The sequence below is a fragment of the Takifugu rubripes genome, chromosome 11 (assembly GCF_901000725.2).
Source record: "Takifugu rubripes chromosome 11, fTakRub1.2, whole genome shotgun sequence".
NCBI lineage: Eukaryota > Metazoa > Chordata > Actinopteri > Tetraodontiformes > Tetraodontidae > Takifugu > Takifugu rubripes.
In genome coordinates this window covers 10,265,908-10,281,273 of record NC_042295.1, presented here as the reverse complement: position 1 = coordinate 10,281,273, position 15,366 = coordinate 10,265,908, and the positions used below count along the sequence as shown (strand labels likewise).

General features: G+C 44.9%; 1 protein-coding gene across 2 annotated transcripts in view; it reads left to right on the top strand.

Moving 5' to 3' along the window:
- The window catches only part of LOC100049638 (neurolin-b), a 28,538-nt gene that overhangs the window by 1,226 nt on the left and 11,946 nt on the right, over positions 1–15,366 (top strand). The window lies entirely within an intron of this gene.

Below are 15,366 nucleotides of genomic sequence, written 5' to 3'. Positions count from 1 at the left end.
TTTTCATTGTTGTCTGCTCAGTCTGGCCAACAGGTAGCAGCACCATGTGTGCACATCGCTCAGTGGGGCTGTTAAGAATAGCTGCATCTCAGAGTGCACCCTTTGGAAAAGGAAAAGGGGTGGAGTGTTTGAACTACTAGCCACCCTGTCACACCACAGTGGCGCCCGTTGCTGTGAATTAACACCACGCAGCACCTTTCAGTCATGCTCAGGTGGTTTATTTGAGAGGAAACGAAGATCCTTCTCTTCTCCATTATAACACTGCTGTGCTGCTACGCTGCTGTGTGCTCGAGTCTGTGCGAGAGGCCTCTGAGTTAATAATGAGTTCAGACTTTATGGCCGTCCACAGGCAGACGTGCTGCCACAGCTGACACTCCAATCGTGTGTTTGCTTACTTAACAGATGGTCAAGATCTTCTCCTTGTTCTTGGAGGGGGACGGGGGTTAGTTCTCGAGGGTCTGCAAAACAGTAACATTTCACTCCCCTGGTCTGATCTCAGCTCCGAATCGGGCAGAGATGGTTGACTGAGTCTGATACTTGCAGGGCCACATCGAGACATGTAATAAAAAACAGTCGCATGCTTATTACATTAAAACGGGTGAAAACGCCTCCTGGGTATTCTGCCAGACCCAGGCTAATATGGCAGCAGCGATAAAGAAAAACAGAGCAATGAAATGCTTCTAAGGAAACAGTTCTGGAAGATGCACCTCCTTTTTTTATTGTTCACTTCGGTGTCCCCACCCTTCCCCCGCTGCCGCCACCACCCTTGGCCCCCCTCCTGAGCAGACGCCCGCACTCTGTGTCACAGCTGGCATTACTTGTAAAACGAGTGGGCCTCTCCATTTTGCTAATGGACTAATCTCTCCCGACATGTCACCCAATTTCACCTGAGATAGACTCGCTCTCCTTTCTTCTAAAAATGAGGTTTTTTTTGTTGTCCCAGCTTCCCACGTGATGGCAGCGAGGGGGGGCGCGTGAGGAGAAGAGCACTTGTGCTGCTCCGTGTTCCATTTCACACACACACACACACACACACACACAAACAAAAAACCCAAACAAAACACCTGCATCATTGTGCTTTTCCACACGGCGTTTGAAGACTGCTCGCAGTTTTTGGTGCTTTAAAAGGAGATTTCTTTGTGACTTGGACAGTATTGTATTCCTTCATGAAATATTCAGATGCGGTCATGGAGGAGTAGGGCAACTTGGCCGAATCATGTATTTGAATAAAAATGCGGCACCTGTAGCTGAATGTTCTACTGTAATCCTTCTTTTTAAAAACAGTTTCTTTTAGGTTGAAGCTGAAATGTTAGCTCTGGCTGCTGCCTCTGCAGGATAATCATCTGGTGAAATCAGCATGAATAAGTAAACACACCAGAGCAAAATATGGGCATCTGCAGAATCTGAAGTTTCCAAACGTTAATCTAACGCAAGAACCGGACCTATTAATCCAGAGTTCCTCTCACTTATTACAATAGAATTGCTTTATGGACCAAAAAATGGGATGTCTACACAACTCATTATCTCGCTGATGCCTAACACATTGTCGCCGCTCATAATGTGCTTCAGAGGCCTCTGAAGGATTTTCAGCCCCGTGTCTGAGTGGAATCCAGATGAAGACTTTTAGTGCACTTGTGTTTGAGGCCTTCGCTTTTGAGCAACAAAACGAAGCAGGCGGCATTACTGTGTGGAGAATAACTAAGGGACTCGAGAAGAAGTGGATGTGGAGGGCCTGAAAGGGAGAGTACTATAAATTAAAGCAGAATTAGTGTGTGTGTGTGTGGGGGGGGGAATCCCAGGGTCACCACCCATCAGGGGGTGCGGGATTTCTACCAGCACCCCTAGCAGGAGCAGCAGCACCAACGGTTCATGGCCTAGATGCACACTTAATTAGTTACTTTTGTAGCTAAAACTGCAAGGCAAAGTGAACATCGGGATGAAGCTTTGGATAACAAACTGAGGTGCGCCCTAAAAATGGACTCCGAATATTTTTTTCAGGTCTTTGAGGGCATCTGCACGGGGATGAACGCCATCCCGTCTCATCCTTGAGCTCTACAGTTTACAAGCAATTAGGCAGAAGCACCAGCTTGTCCCCGGAGAAATGATGCTTATAACATATGCACCAGGACCATATGGTTACTTTAGAACTGCTCCTGCACAGTAGACCACAGATGATGGAGTGAGAATGAGGGAATAGCACAAAACTTCTGATTGGAAACGAGTCAAGATACTGTTGAGGTTTTTTGTGGTTCAGCTTTCCTGCACCTGTCACCCGAGCACACCCCCTTGTCTCCAACCCACCGGGACAGTAAACAGGTGGAGGTGTATGCACAGAAAAGCTGTTCCGATCACTCACTGTGAGCTCCAGTGGGCTATTCAAAACCCTCACACCCTTTTTTTCATTCTATTTCAGCTTTTTTACACTTCGCTTTGTCATGGCTTTCAGATCTTTAGCTCGCTTTCAAAATCTCATTACCAGGGAAAATTTCTGTTGAAAATCGTAATGACGGAGATATTTCGCGCATGTCAAAGAAAACCACGCACTCTCACTGAGGAGGGGTGCGGCTGGCTTTACATTAGGGAAATGAAAGTGCGCGTGTGGCAAAACTAATCTCCGGCAGACAATGACTCAATGGGAAGGAGGGCCTTTGTTTCCCTGTGACAGTTTAACATACAGGATTATCATTAAACAGCAGCGTGTAAATCTTGATTGCACTCGGGCGATTAGCTTGACCTGTTTTAGGCAAAAGTTAGATTTTTAACAATCTTGCCTAAAGTTGTCTTTCTAGATCCATGCTGAATGCATCACCTGCGTGGTTGCTATTGCCTTTCAGCATGTTCCGTGCTTCTTAGTATTTGTGCATAGGTCTTCTATCCCCCTACTGTGAAACAAAAAAAAACATATATGGTTTATTTGTTAACCAAGGGGAGGGACCCTGTCTATTGTTTGAGCAGCAGAGAAAGGCTTAGCAACAGGGGAGAGATGACTGTGCAATGTGGTGGTGCTTCCTGCTCTATGCAGGAGTAAACCCATTGAGATGCGTGAAGGTATCCGTGGTTTTGGGGAAGACCAACAGCATTCTGAAAATGGGCAGCCCTTGTTTTGGAAGACAAAAAGCAAGGGTAGTTTCTCCCTTTTGTTATTGACTTGCCCACCCCCCTACCCCCAATCCCAGCTTTGCTTTCACTGGATTCCTGCGGACTCCTGCTGACTGTATTGTGAGGCTGGCTCTTTTTAAACAAATGAGCGTATGATAGTGACTTCTTGCTCCCGCTCTTGTCTTTGTCATTAATATGGAGCAGCACACACCCCTCTGAGAGGGCACAGGAGTAGTTGCTGCCTGTCCCAGCACTTCCCGTGCACAACCTGACTTGGCGGTGGGGTGGGGGTGGAATCTCTTCCATATGAAAAGCCGGTTGCCACACCCATGGTTAACAGGCCCTGGATCTTTGTTCAGATCCTCCATTAGAGTCATCGCTCTGGTTTAATGAATTCTCTGAGAGGCATCCATTAACTGTGATGGTAATCATTTGTCCTCTGAGAACATTAAGAACACCGTAAAAGGGGCTACATGAGTATGAAAGCCAGTGGGGCGAGCACTTACATCGCCTTTGTTTGAGTGAAGAAGGTTTAATGAACTTTTTTTCTTATTAAAATGCGTGTTAGAGTTTAAGAAAAGACAAAGCAGCAACTCTTCCGGGGGCATTGTTAGGAGGTCAGCGGCAGATCTGTGATATTAATGACCGCCCTCTCGTGAAGTTTTTATTTATCCCGTTTTTGAGGGAATGATTTGCTAATGAATCCAGAGTAAAACTTATATATTTCATATATATTTCTGTCTTTCATGGCAGCTCTTCATTCGCAAGGTCTTTGCTGCGGGCCTCAGCACAACGGCCTTGTGTCTCTGGTTGACCTCAGCGCTCACATTCTTTGCCATATAAAAAGCCACTTCTTTGTGTTTTGCGCTAGTGCTCACCACCGTTTCCTCAGAGACTGCAGCAGCAGACTGCACTGCCTGGAGCTATCTTTGATTACACGCCGCTTCGGTTGAACTTGCAGGAGACAGGAGTCCTCATTCAGGGAGACGCCCTATTACAGGAGATAACCCGAGTATCACTTGATTGGAACTAAAAGATGGTGGTTTGTTTTTTTTTTAGCACCTCTCAACAAATCAGGAAGATTAAATGGTTGGTTTGTCTCTCTGGGTCATCAGTGTATCAGCACTCTTGGGATTTTCCCCAGAACATTTATAAAGTTTCCCAAAATGCTGAGGGGAAAAATGTGATCTTCACGGTGGATGCCTCTGGGCCACATTTTGTTTACATTTTTATATTTTCTTTGATTGATCGGGGAACGTTAAAGTCTGAGAAGGTGCCTATTGATAAAAACTGCTAGCTAAACAGCTGTAAGTAATTTAATTTACCCACTCCTTTAGGATACCAAGAGAATCTGTTTTTATTTAAGGTTGTTACTGTAAAAGTTCTGTATGAAGAGTTGAAATCGACTGTATGTTTGACTGTATGTCCTGCTACCTGTCCCAAAAGACATTATTGCACTCCAGTCCATGACCACAGTTGCAACACCCAGCAAGATTTCTAAGAACTTTACTTCTTTTTTCTTTTTCTTTTTACTCTGCAAGCAGTGGAAGTCAGCTTTGTGTGGTAATTACCCTTCCAATGATGTCCCAGCTGATTTATGACTCAGCTGCTGGATGCTGCTGGAGACTTTGTTTTTTTATGTCAGGTGTGCAGCTGCTCCATGACCGGACCTTACACGGAAGATCAGGAGCTGCATAGATGGTAATTGGATGAAAAACTTAATTTCCTAATGGGACATTTTAAGGGGTCAAGTAGCCACGGAGACGGTGGTGGTGGGGGGTGGGGTTCCATTGCGCCCTGCATGCAGCTTAAGCCACTGATTTTCATATGCTAAGACTTATCGTCTTAGCATAAAACCTCCAGATGCTGAGCTTTCTCCTGTGTCAACTGTAGTGTGGTTGCAAAAGGACAAAAAAAAGCAGGTCTGAATTTCCAAGCAGGCATTCTAGACAAGGTCCTTGTCAGATTAAATTGTCTTTCCGTGCCTTTCAATCAAGGCGAGGTAAGGACGCAGTTAAATGAACTTTTCTGTGTTTAATTCTGTACCCCCGAAGACGCCACAATCCATTACGCATCTGTTAATTTTCCACTTCATACAAGTTTGAGATACGGAGGAGATGACACATAATTTCCTGATGTAATGATTTTGAGTACATTTGAATGTGCAAGGTTATACAGCCAAGAGTATGGCACTGAAAAATGGATGTCATTTTTCTTTCTCTTTTTTTTTTTGTCAGTGCAGTTAGAGGTGCTGAGGCTAAAACGGATTTTCTGCTCATTTCCAAGGAAATCTCAGGATTACCTGTCTTATTGTGGAGGGCTTGCCACAGCAGGCTCATCTTCACACAGCCAGGTGGAATGGATACACCAAAGGGAGACAAGGTGTCAATGTGCCAGTCCCAGAATATTTACTCAGAGTTTCTCCCAGCGGGTTTCTTATAATTGGCCGACTTCTGTTCCATTTTTGCTCAGGGTGGCATCTCTTCAGTGACGTCCTGTCCACGATGATCTCAATTTGCAATATTTTTAGTTAAATTTCTCTTTGCTAATTGATAAACAGACGGTTAGTTAATCTCCACACATGTCCCGTGTGCAGGGCTGCAGGTCCTACCCCAGCAAGGTTGCGACAAAGTTAATTTCTGCCGATACTACTTTTTTTTAATAATGCAAAAAAGATTCCGCATTGTCCATGTTTACACCAGGAGGCATCAAAATACTGCATTTTAAAGTCTTTTTACCCCCCTAGATTGCAGATATTACAAGAACAGCATCCGTCTGTTGATAACCTCGTATATTTTTCTATCAAAGACAGAACAAAGGTATGTTTGCGATTATTACTGGGCCTCATGCAGAATCAGCTTGAGAGTGTCCAGTGCCCACTGGAAGCCCTGCCCAGTCTAGACACAGACACGGAGGTGTTTCAGGGTGATGTTTTCTTTTTAAATAATCGCAAAGATTAAATTAATTACCACGAGCTACTGGAGTCGAGCCTTTTCTAGTCTTTCGGGACTGCCTTCGCCTCAAGGCCCCCCCACTTTTTGTCTGACCTGACAGCAGCAGCAGCTCATTGTTCCAAAGAGTTTCCGAGCTGTGTTGACTTAGTTTCGCTTGAAGCGGGATCGCCTGCGCAGAACATCTCCATGGAGATTTTAACTGCTGCCTTCTTCAGGCCACATTGCAGTTATTTCTGTAGGTAAAAGAAGACGGGGTTGCGGCAGACTGGCTTCCTATCGACATGTTTTGTGTGAAGTTGCTTGTTTGTCTGCTGTTCTTTGTCTTGAAGATCTGCGGGGCTTCTCCTGCTCCCAGTCTGGGTGTACCATACACCCCAGAACAGGCAAAATGGGAGCGGTTAGAGATGTGCAATGCCAGCATGGATGGTTTAAAGCACTTAGTTTGATGTATGGCTTCTGCTAATGCCACAACAGAAGAAGAAAATGTAATAGCCACAGCTAATGAAATTGTTATGCCTTAAATGACCCGTGTCCCAACGATAATGGTGACATATGCTGAATTACACAAACTGAGAGTGGTGATCTCATTTTATAGGAACTAAAAACAACAAAAGACCAAGACTGAGTTTGTTGCAGCAGTTTATTCTATTATGCATCGGTGTGAAAAATTGTATGAGGACTTAAATTGAAAGTTTTCCCCCTTTAAAGAATTGAATGAATTCATCAGTCTGCGTGGGGCCATCGGAATTCACGCCGGCGCAACCTTTCAGATTTATCCTGGTACATCAATCTCAAGGTTCTGAGCATGGAGGAAGGCCCGGTGACGTGCCAGAGCCTATTAATCTCCAACCTTTCACAGTATTCCATCAAAGCAGACGTTGGTCCACGGGTATTATATGTTAAACCACAGAGATTCGACGTGTAAGCGGGTACATAATCCTTTGTATGTATTATCTGCATTCCATGTATTCCTCCCACCCGCTCTCTGCTTCTGTTTAGCCAGCAGAGGCTTTAGGACCGTCCCCCCTCCCAGATACAGAGGCTGAAACAGGACAATTTGAAGCTGCCGTGCCCTTTTAATACCAACCAGACTGGGTGACTTATTGTAACGAGGAGCACTGCCTGCGTTGTTTCACATAGAACGGTCAGTAGGTCAGGACTGTCATTACGAGTGCGCAGCGGCACCAATGACTCTTGGCCCAATAATGCGAACGTGTTGGGCCTGTCACAGCAATTACCGTGAGCCGCGGCTACAACAGCCATCTGCAGGGAACAAATGAAGATATCTACCTGTTAATATTTTCTGTTGTTTACAGCACAACAGGGCATGCATTATTGATGCAACTAGGTGGGTGGCGTGCAATAAATTGAGACAGAAATAGCTAATGCACAAGTTTTTCCATTAATCAGGGTTGTAGCGTTGGGGAAAATATGAGCGGCACAGAGATCGGAAAAGCATCTTAGGATTGGAAAGTGGAATCAGGATAGTGTGTGATTGATTCGTCTTGTCTCCCTTTCCTATTGCGATGCGTTCAGGTACCCGCTGGATTGGTGTCCTCGTGCAACCTGCGGCGGTGTTATTGTCATACAGATAATAGTAAACACATCTGCTCCCCCAGGAGCGAGGGGCTGCGAGATGCCAGGAATATTCCATCATGAGAGGTGCAGGGAGCACAAAAAGGGCGGGGCCACTGTGTCAGGAACACATGCAGAGCAGGCAGATGGGGAGGAACCCGAACACAAAGCTGATTATACATGGGTAAACAGTGAAATCTGCGCCTGCCAGCTGGGCTAATATTTTAAAATTAAAGAAATCTTATATAATGTAATAGTCTCGGGAAGACGCTGCTATAACCTATTCTCTAGTTTACAATCCCTTTACCACCATCTCAAAATGAAACAGTAGATGTGACAGAGCACAGCTTTTAGAAGATTCTGGCCTTAAACGGGACACTTTTTGCAATTTCCTGTTTTTCGATTTAGTGATACATTATACATGCTTGAATGGTAAAAGGAAAACATAATTACAGTATGTAGTTGAAAACCATCAGCATGCTGTGTTCAAGGTTTTTTTGCTGACAAAATCCAAAACATATTCCCAGTTCTTTTGTGATAAGGAAAGGGTTTTTCAGACAAGTTTTAATAATGTTGCGAATGTTATTTAAGCAAATGTTGTTGTATGTATCAGTCAGGCTGCTGATTTCTTGCATTTTGGTAAATTAAAAAAATTGGTTACTTGTAGCTGTATCTGTTCATTTAACGTAATCTGTAATTAGAAAAAAAAGACATTATTCTAATCTCTTGGTTATTAGAGGTCCTCAATCATGTTTCATTTTGAATGCATCTCTTCTACAAAGATACACTCAATTGTGAGCTAACATTGCTCATCAGCATTCAGCAGTTTTGACTTAAATAAGGCACAGAATCAGGAAATCTTGAAGCTTCAGACATTCATAACATAAATAAGTGTCATAACAATTAATTAACCTCAAAGACAGGCAGCTTTTTCCCTTATCCACCACTCAGTCAAGGAGATGCTCCCGTCGGTGCGCCATTAACACCCGAGACCTTTAAGGTCACTCGGAATTGATCACGGGTCCAAGCAAGGAGCAGAGGGGAGTTCATGAAACAAGTCTGACTTTGCCGCTTCAGGCAAAGAAGACTGGAGTGTTTGTGTCTGTATGCAGAGAGGAAAAAATATCTGATGCTTCCTGCCTGCTGAGGTGCCTCTTGAAGAGTGCGGACCCAACTCTTTGATGTCTAGAAGGTTGTTTTGAATGTGTCAGGAATATTTCAAAGCTGACTACTAACTGATCTCCCCGAAAAGTGTGTGTGCATGTATATTTGTGTTTGGGTGGTCAATGACAACCAAACGCCGCAGTAATCCAGCGAGACTGCAGAGGCTCCATTAGAAGCCGCAGCGCCATCTGTGCTGAACTTCTTAAAGATTTCTTTTTATTAGCCCGTAAACATTTATGATGTTGTTGGTGGAACTGCACTTTTCAGACCCTGGTTCTTATGCCTCCCCGTTGTTGCCAGTGGGGCAGGGTCTTTTCTGTAATTACAGAAAAGAGCCAAAAGAAACAATGTTGACTGGCAGAGAGAACGTACACACGTATTGAAGATAAAACCCCAGGAGACCGTGTGATTGGATACCTCTCATTGTGGCTCTAAACACGGATGGACGCGGCTGAAATGTTGCTAGTTCGCTTGAAAATCCAGACAAACCCCACGAGCCTGATCTAGCACCGCGGGAGGCTTGTTTATCGCACCCCACCGTGTACGTCAGGCCAAGCATCTCCGAAGAAACAAAAACATGCTGGAACGTAGGCTATATCAGTTCAGCTGAAATACTGCTGAAAACAAAAAGTGTTTCTATAGTAGCGCGATCAAAGTTCAAAGCTTCGGCGATTAGGAGCCGCGGCACCGCCTGGGTGTGTGAGCTGTCCGGCGGGGCGTGCGAAACAAATTCAATAACATCACAAACCCTCAAGTAGAAGCAAGTTTCTTCAGCGTATGAAAAAGTTCCCGCGTTTAATTATCAGGATGTTATTAAGAAAGAACAAGTGGCTTCTAATGGCACTTTGGAATTAAGTGAATTGAGAGGGAAAAGGGCCCACAACCAATGCTCCCCGCCTCACGAAACCAACATTTAGTTTAAAAAAAAGTCATTTCAAGAGAGGACTAAGAGAGTACTTCTAACAGGACCGTACAGAAAGGATTTGTAAATTTTTGGTGGCTTTTATGTGTTTGATTGGCTTGTTTCCCGCTAAAGACGATGAAGTTAATTCCAGCAGCTGCCGTGGTGCAAACACTGCCCACCCCCTAATTGAAATGCATTTTATCTCTTCCGCGAGGGAATTCAACTCGCTATGAAATGATCTAATATTTCCCACTCGCCCCATGACTCGCTCGGAGGAAATTACTTTAAACAAAGCGATCTTGTGGTGATGCGTTATCTCCTGACAGACGGAGCAAGTCACCGTGACCTGGCCGACTCCCCCAAGCTCCCTGCAGTCACGGGCGCCGACAGGGATGACGGGATATCCACCTTGTTCACTGATAAAGCCGAGATGTGGGGGTGAGGGTGGCTGTTGGGGAGTTAGCAGAACCGAGTCGGTGCTGCAGTGTTGGGTCGACTTATATTATGAGGGGTTAATGGAAGGAAGTCGTGGGGTTCTTCTTTGTTAATGGTCTAATGTTGCCTTTAATGGCATGTCATTAATGTAAGTCCTTGGCGGATATTTCGCTCTCCTGTGATCAGCACAGCAGCCTTCTTCTGCCCCTCCGGTCTTGTGACCCGCGCCCCTCAAATACATAATTCAGGATAATAATGGACGGGATTCTAAGTGCACTTACCACCCGATCACTCGGGCTCCTGTGGCCCCCGCGGCTCATCCGCCGACACAATTTATGACGGCTATGGCGGCGAGGTTTTACGCACATCCGTGCGGTTGAGTCCATAGTGGAGCGCATCTCAAAGACTAATGACCGTACCGCAGGATCGATTTCAAACCTTATGGTGAGTCATTTAAACTGATAATCGCCCTCCTTGTAATATGCTTTTATCTTTTTCCACTTGCTCTGCGAGAAAAAGAAGATGGCTGCGTGGTCCTGCCAGGAATCAAGCACACATTGACAAGAACCGACCCCTGGCTTGACCCCTTTCACAGAAATAATTCTCAGGATTCTGTCTTAAACACACCAGCTAATCGAAGGCCAATTCTTGTTCCATGTGCTTGTAGTTTGCCAGAGTCCTGTTACTTAATCGACGTGCAGAAATTCAGGCTGCTCTTGTATTTCGTAAATAGCTTCACACATCTGGTGCCGAAGCATTTATCGTTGTTCCCGATGTCCTCCATTCTATTGTGCCGTTTGGCCCAGTGTTTTTCTTTTTACCTCGCACAATGCATCAAGCAGACAGCGTGACGCGAGGCTGAGTTATTACAACGGCTTTATTGAAATTTAATGGAAACTTTACCAACTAAAACATCAAGAGGGGGCATCGGTTTTTGATGCCAGTCTCTGAGAAACAAACACTTTTCTCATTACTTAAATCCAGCACAGACAATGAGAGGAAAAATGAAGTTCCTCTGTCAGCGTACATAAAAATGGGTCTGTTTTTGAGCCACGCGGCAAGATTGGGGGGGATGGCAGACACGCCATTATTCCCATCTCTAGATGAACATCCACAGCTGAGAGAAAGTACTTTTGCTGGTCCCCGTGGGCTGTTTTAACAGTTATTCTGGGAATTATGGGAACAAGATGATATAACCACTTCTCATCAGACTCAAGAAGCACCCAAAGTTGATCTAATGCTGTCTCAGAATCCTTCTTCAGCTGGCCTAAGAGGGTTTTAAAACAAGTTTGGGGTGGCCTCTGGGGGATCAGGGTTGTTTTGGAAACATGACTATTTCTTCAGCAGTCAACCCATTCATCGCATTATTGGCTTGCAATAGTTAAAGGCAAAATAAATCTTTTCCTCCCCCTTAAACCTTCCTCTCTTTCATTGTCCTTTCGTCTTGACGAAAGGCGGAAGAGGCAACCCGATCCCTCAGCAGCAGGTCCGGGCAGGTTCTTAGCTTTCTTTGGGACAAGACTGAAACCAGAGAAAATTGAACCGGCACTTCCAGTCTGGGGCAACAATAGGAGCCTGACAGGTGGGACTGCAGGCAGTGCATTAGCTCTGTTCCTTCCTGCTGTCATCTGGAGGTGTCTGTTGACCACACATGATGCAGCAAATGAACATTGTTTTCTTTGCCCGAGGGTGAGTCAGCCATCTAAATGTCAGGCTAAAAAGAAATATGTGTTTTCACAGCAGAAACCGATTTTTATCCTCCCAGAGGGGAGTGTAAAGCAGGTTAGTTTACTCATTTCGCCAACATATGAAGGGCACTGATGGTTTTGTAAAACCTCTTGCATGCGTCCTGTCTCCTTGTCTCATTTTCTGAAAAGCCCACTGTCACATGATTGGCTATTTTATTTACCAAGCGTAGTCGGTATTGTTGATTTGGCTGCGCAGTGGCCCTAAAATGTCTTCCTGCAGCTGAGGGTGAAGAAGGAGAGCCATTATGCCTAATAGACTCAGGCTAACGGTACTCTATTGTATATTTTATGTTACCCCCCATTTGCTGTCCATCCCCTTCCTTCGCAGAAACACAGGCTCACTTCGCCCCGAGGTAACAGATGTGGATGTGTTCAACGCTGAAAACGCAAGAGGTGTTTTTCTGTTTGCTCGATGCTCTCTGGCTTTTTGGGAGCTGTCAGCCGAAGCCCAGAACATTCAATTACCGAGCTGAAATTAGCCTACAGCGTGTGGGGATGTTCTCTTTTATTTTTTCCTGAAAATAAAGGGATTAGATTTAAGCTTTACAGGACAATGACTGTCAGCAATTATTTAATAGTTAGTTCCAGAGCAACAATGTGTCATTTTTCAACAATTGTACTGCTGCCGTCACTTGGATCACTACTGTGCAGTAGCTGTAGCAGCTAAGCTAAGGGTCAAATTGGTCATCCTGCTTCCCCCTTTTTAGTGATAAATATTAAATTCATAGATATTAAAACCTAAACATCCATCAGGGGCTTTGTGTACCCACAATTGAATTTTCCATAAGGAGTACCGGTAACTTACCTCCCACTAGAGGACACTCAAGAGGCATGTGATTCATGCTAACCATAGAGCTAATTAGCTAATAATAATCGTCTGTTTGTAGTGAGTTACAAATGAATAAATCAGACACATTCAAAAACACTGTCTCTATCAAATGAGATTCCACTAAAAAAGAAAAAAAAACAGTGACATATGGGAGTTGTGAAGTTTTTTATAAACTTTTGTCAGTCATAATACTTGAGGAACCGGTAATTTTGCTAATCAGTGCAGCATCTTAAGGTAAGTTGCATATTCACACTCTAACTAGATGTTTAATCAGTTGGACAAATCTAATGATCACAAATAATGACAACAAATGACCACCCAAATTATGTAAGGTAGCCAAAAGTGTTTATGCCATAGATATTTGAAGTGAGGGGAATCATTGGAAGTTTGGGGACACACAATATCGCATCATTTCACAAGATAAATGAGTCTCTTCTCGAGACTACTCTCTTGTTGCGCAGTGCAACAGCTTAGTCCCATATCAGTGTCAGAAAATTTCACACACGTTTTTTAAGGTTCTAAAATTAGAAAACGCGTGAGAACTTGAACAGTTTTTCACATGGAACTCGTAGATAAGGCTCCGCTGGGGTGAAAAAAAGAGATTAGCCTCGCCTGATTTGTAGGAACAGCCAACATCGTCAGAAAATGAAGCCTTTGTCCTGAAGTCAGTCTGTCCAAAAATGGATAATTTCACTCTACATGACCTTTCTGGAGGTCAGAAAGGTGCAGAGCAACAGCTTGGTTGTTGTTGGACCACAGAACAGATGGTGGGTGATAAAACAGAGCTGAGAAAATGGATTGAAATGTACTCGTATGGACAGTATCACTTAGGGTTGCTTCCTTCAAGCCTAAAGCGTTCAAACAAATTGATATCGGTTGACTTGACCCTTGAGAGCAACCAGCTGCCACTGAGATGGTAGCATGGCACGGGGCCATAAAAGGATACAATCAATGTATGTGCATTTAATGAAATGAGATAGAATAATGACAGCAATTATAATAATGCGAGGCTAAAATGTGACAAAAAGTGACCACTCCAGCATATAGACAAATTAAACACAAAGGACAATTTTCTCTTTGTACATTTCAAAAAAAGGCAGAGTCATTCCGCAATGGACAATGTTTGCAGACAAGCTCTTGACAGTCTGGTAAAAAAAAAAAAAAATACAAGCAGACAGACAGGCAATTACCCATGGCTGCAGGAAGTAAAAATTACAGAGCACCCGATGTCGACATGCGGACTGATGTCTCAGACATAAAGAGAAGTTACGAGTTCCCTCCCGCACATCCATCAGCGCAACGATTATGTCCCTTTCACTTGAGAGACAGATGCAGATCGTTAGGACGTATCTGTGTGTTTCATTTGAATCCCTCTCTGAGGTAGCTGCCCCAGACCTTCGTCAGCATGTAACGCAATTCAAAAGGCATTCAGCACGGAGCAGCAGTGACGGAACTGCCAATACGGCGGCACATAGAAAGATTAGCAGCTTTCTGAGACTTCCTCGCGCCTTTCCGCATGATAACACCGTTTCTCTTGGCGGCAGGCATTGAGAGATAAGATGACCCACCGCGTTCAATTTTCCCGCACTTTATACTGTGCAGCGTGCCAAATAAATACACAGCATTTGTTAAATTATGGGAGCAAAGACATTACCGAGAGGCTGAGCGTCACGCTAGGTTAGGCTTCCTTTGATTCCCCTCCTTCTTTGGCGAGCACGGTTGACTGTAATAATCTCGCCTTTCCTCAAGTATTATTGATCCAGTCAAAGTTCCCCCGCCTGCTCCCATCACCGCCGAACTGCTCCTGCAGCAGAGGCTATTTGCCATCCTGACTCTGTGGACGTGTGCCACGGGATCACCGTTCACTGCACAATCCTCATTTCCAGCACTTAATAAGTTTGGGCCTCCGCTTCCTCGCATCGACGTGCACCCACGCCAACGCCCCGCCAGTACGTAAACGAGAGAGCGCGAGGTAAAATAAAGGGAAAAACACAGATGAAGGGAGTTGTGTGGGGGAGGCGGCTGATTTCCCGAGCGAGCTCATATCCGAGCCGTTGTCGCCTGTCTCGGCGCCGGGACAGAAGCGCCTTAATCAGGTACATGAAAGCGTTTCCCGTGGTGCCGAATCCCGACTGTCGCTCACCTGTCGTCTGCTCGATTTACCATCACCTGAGAAAACTGTCCAGCCTCGCGGTTCCAGGAGCGACGGCTGTATGATACGATGTCAGAAAGAAATAAATAGGATGTATTTTTTGGCCGAACCGCATTAGTTGGTGCGTTTGGTCACATGGTCTGAGCTCAGGCCTGCCTGCAATGCCTGCATAACACCAGAAACGTAATCAGGTTTCTGGTGAATGGCGGCAGTATGGATTCGATAGCTATCAGAGATAGAACCGTTCGTCTGGGGAAATCACATCATTTTAGCGTCGTAGAGCCTTTAAAAGCAGGAAGAGACGTTCCTCGCCTCACGTAATGATATAACGCTATCTAGAATCCCAATGATACATCCCGGCACGGGAGATCTGCTGCGGAAGCTGGCCCGTCATTGTTTCATCGCCGCGTTGCTCAATGACTCCAGCTGAATTTACAAGGCCCGGGAGGTCAAAGGTCATCAAAGATTTTCAATAGCACAGCGGGGATGCGGATGCCCACCCGTCA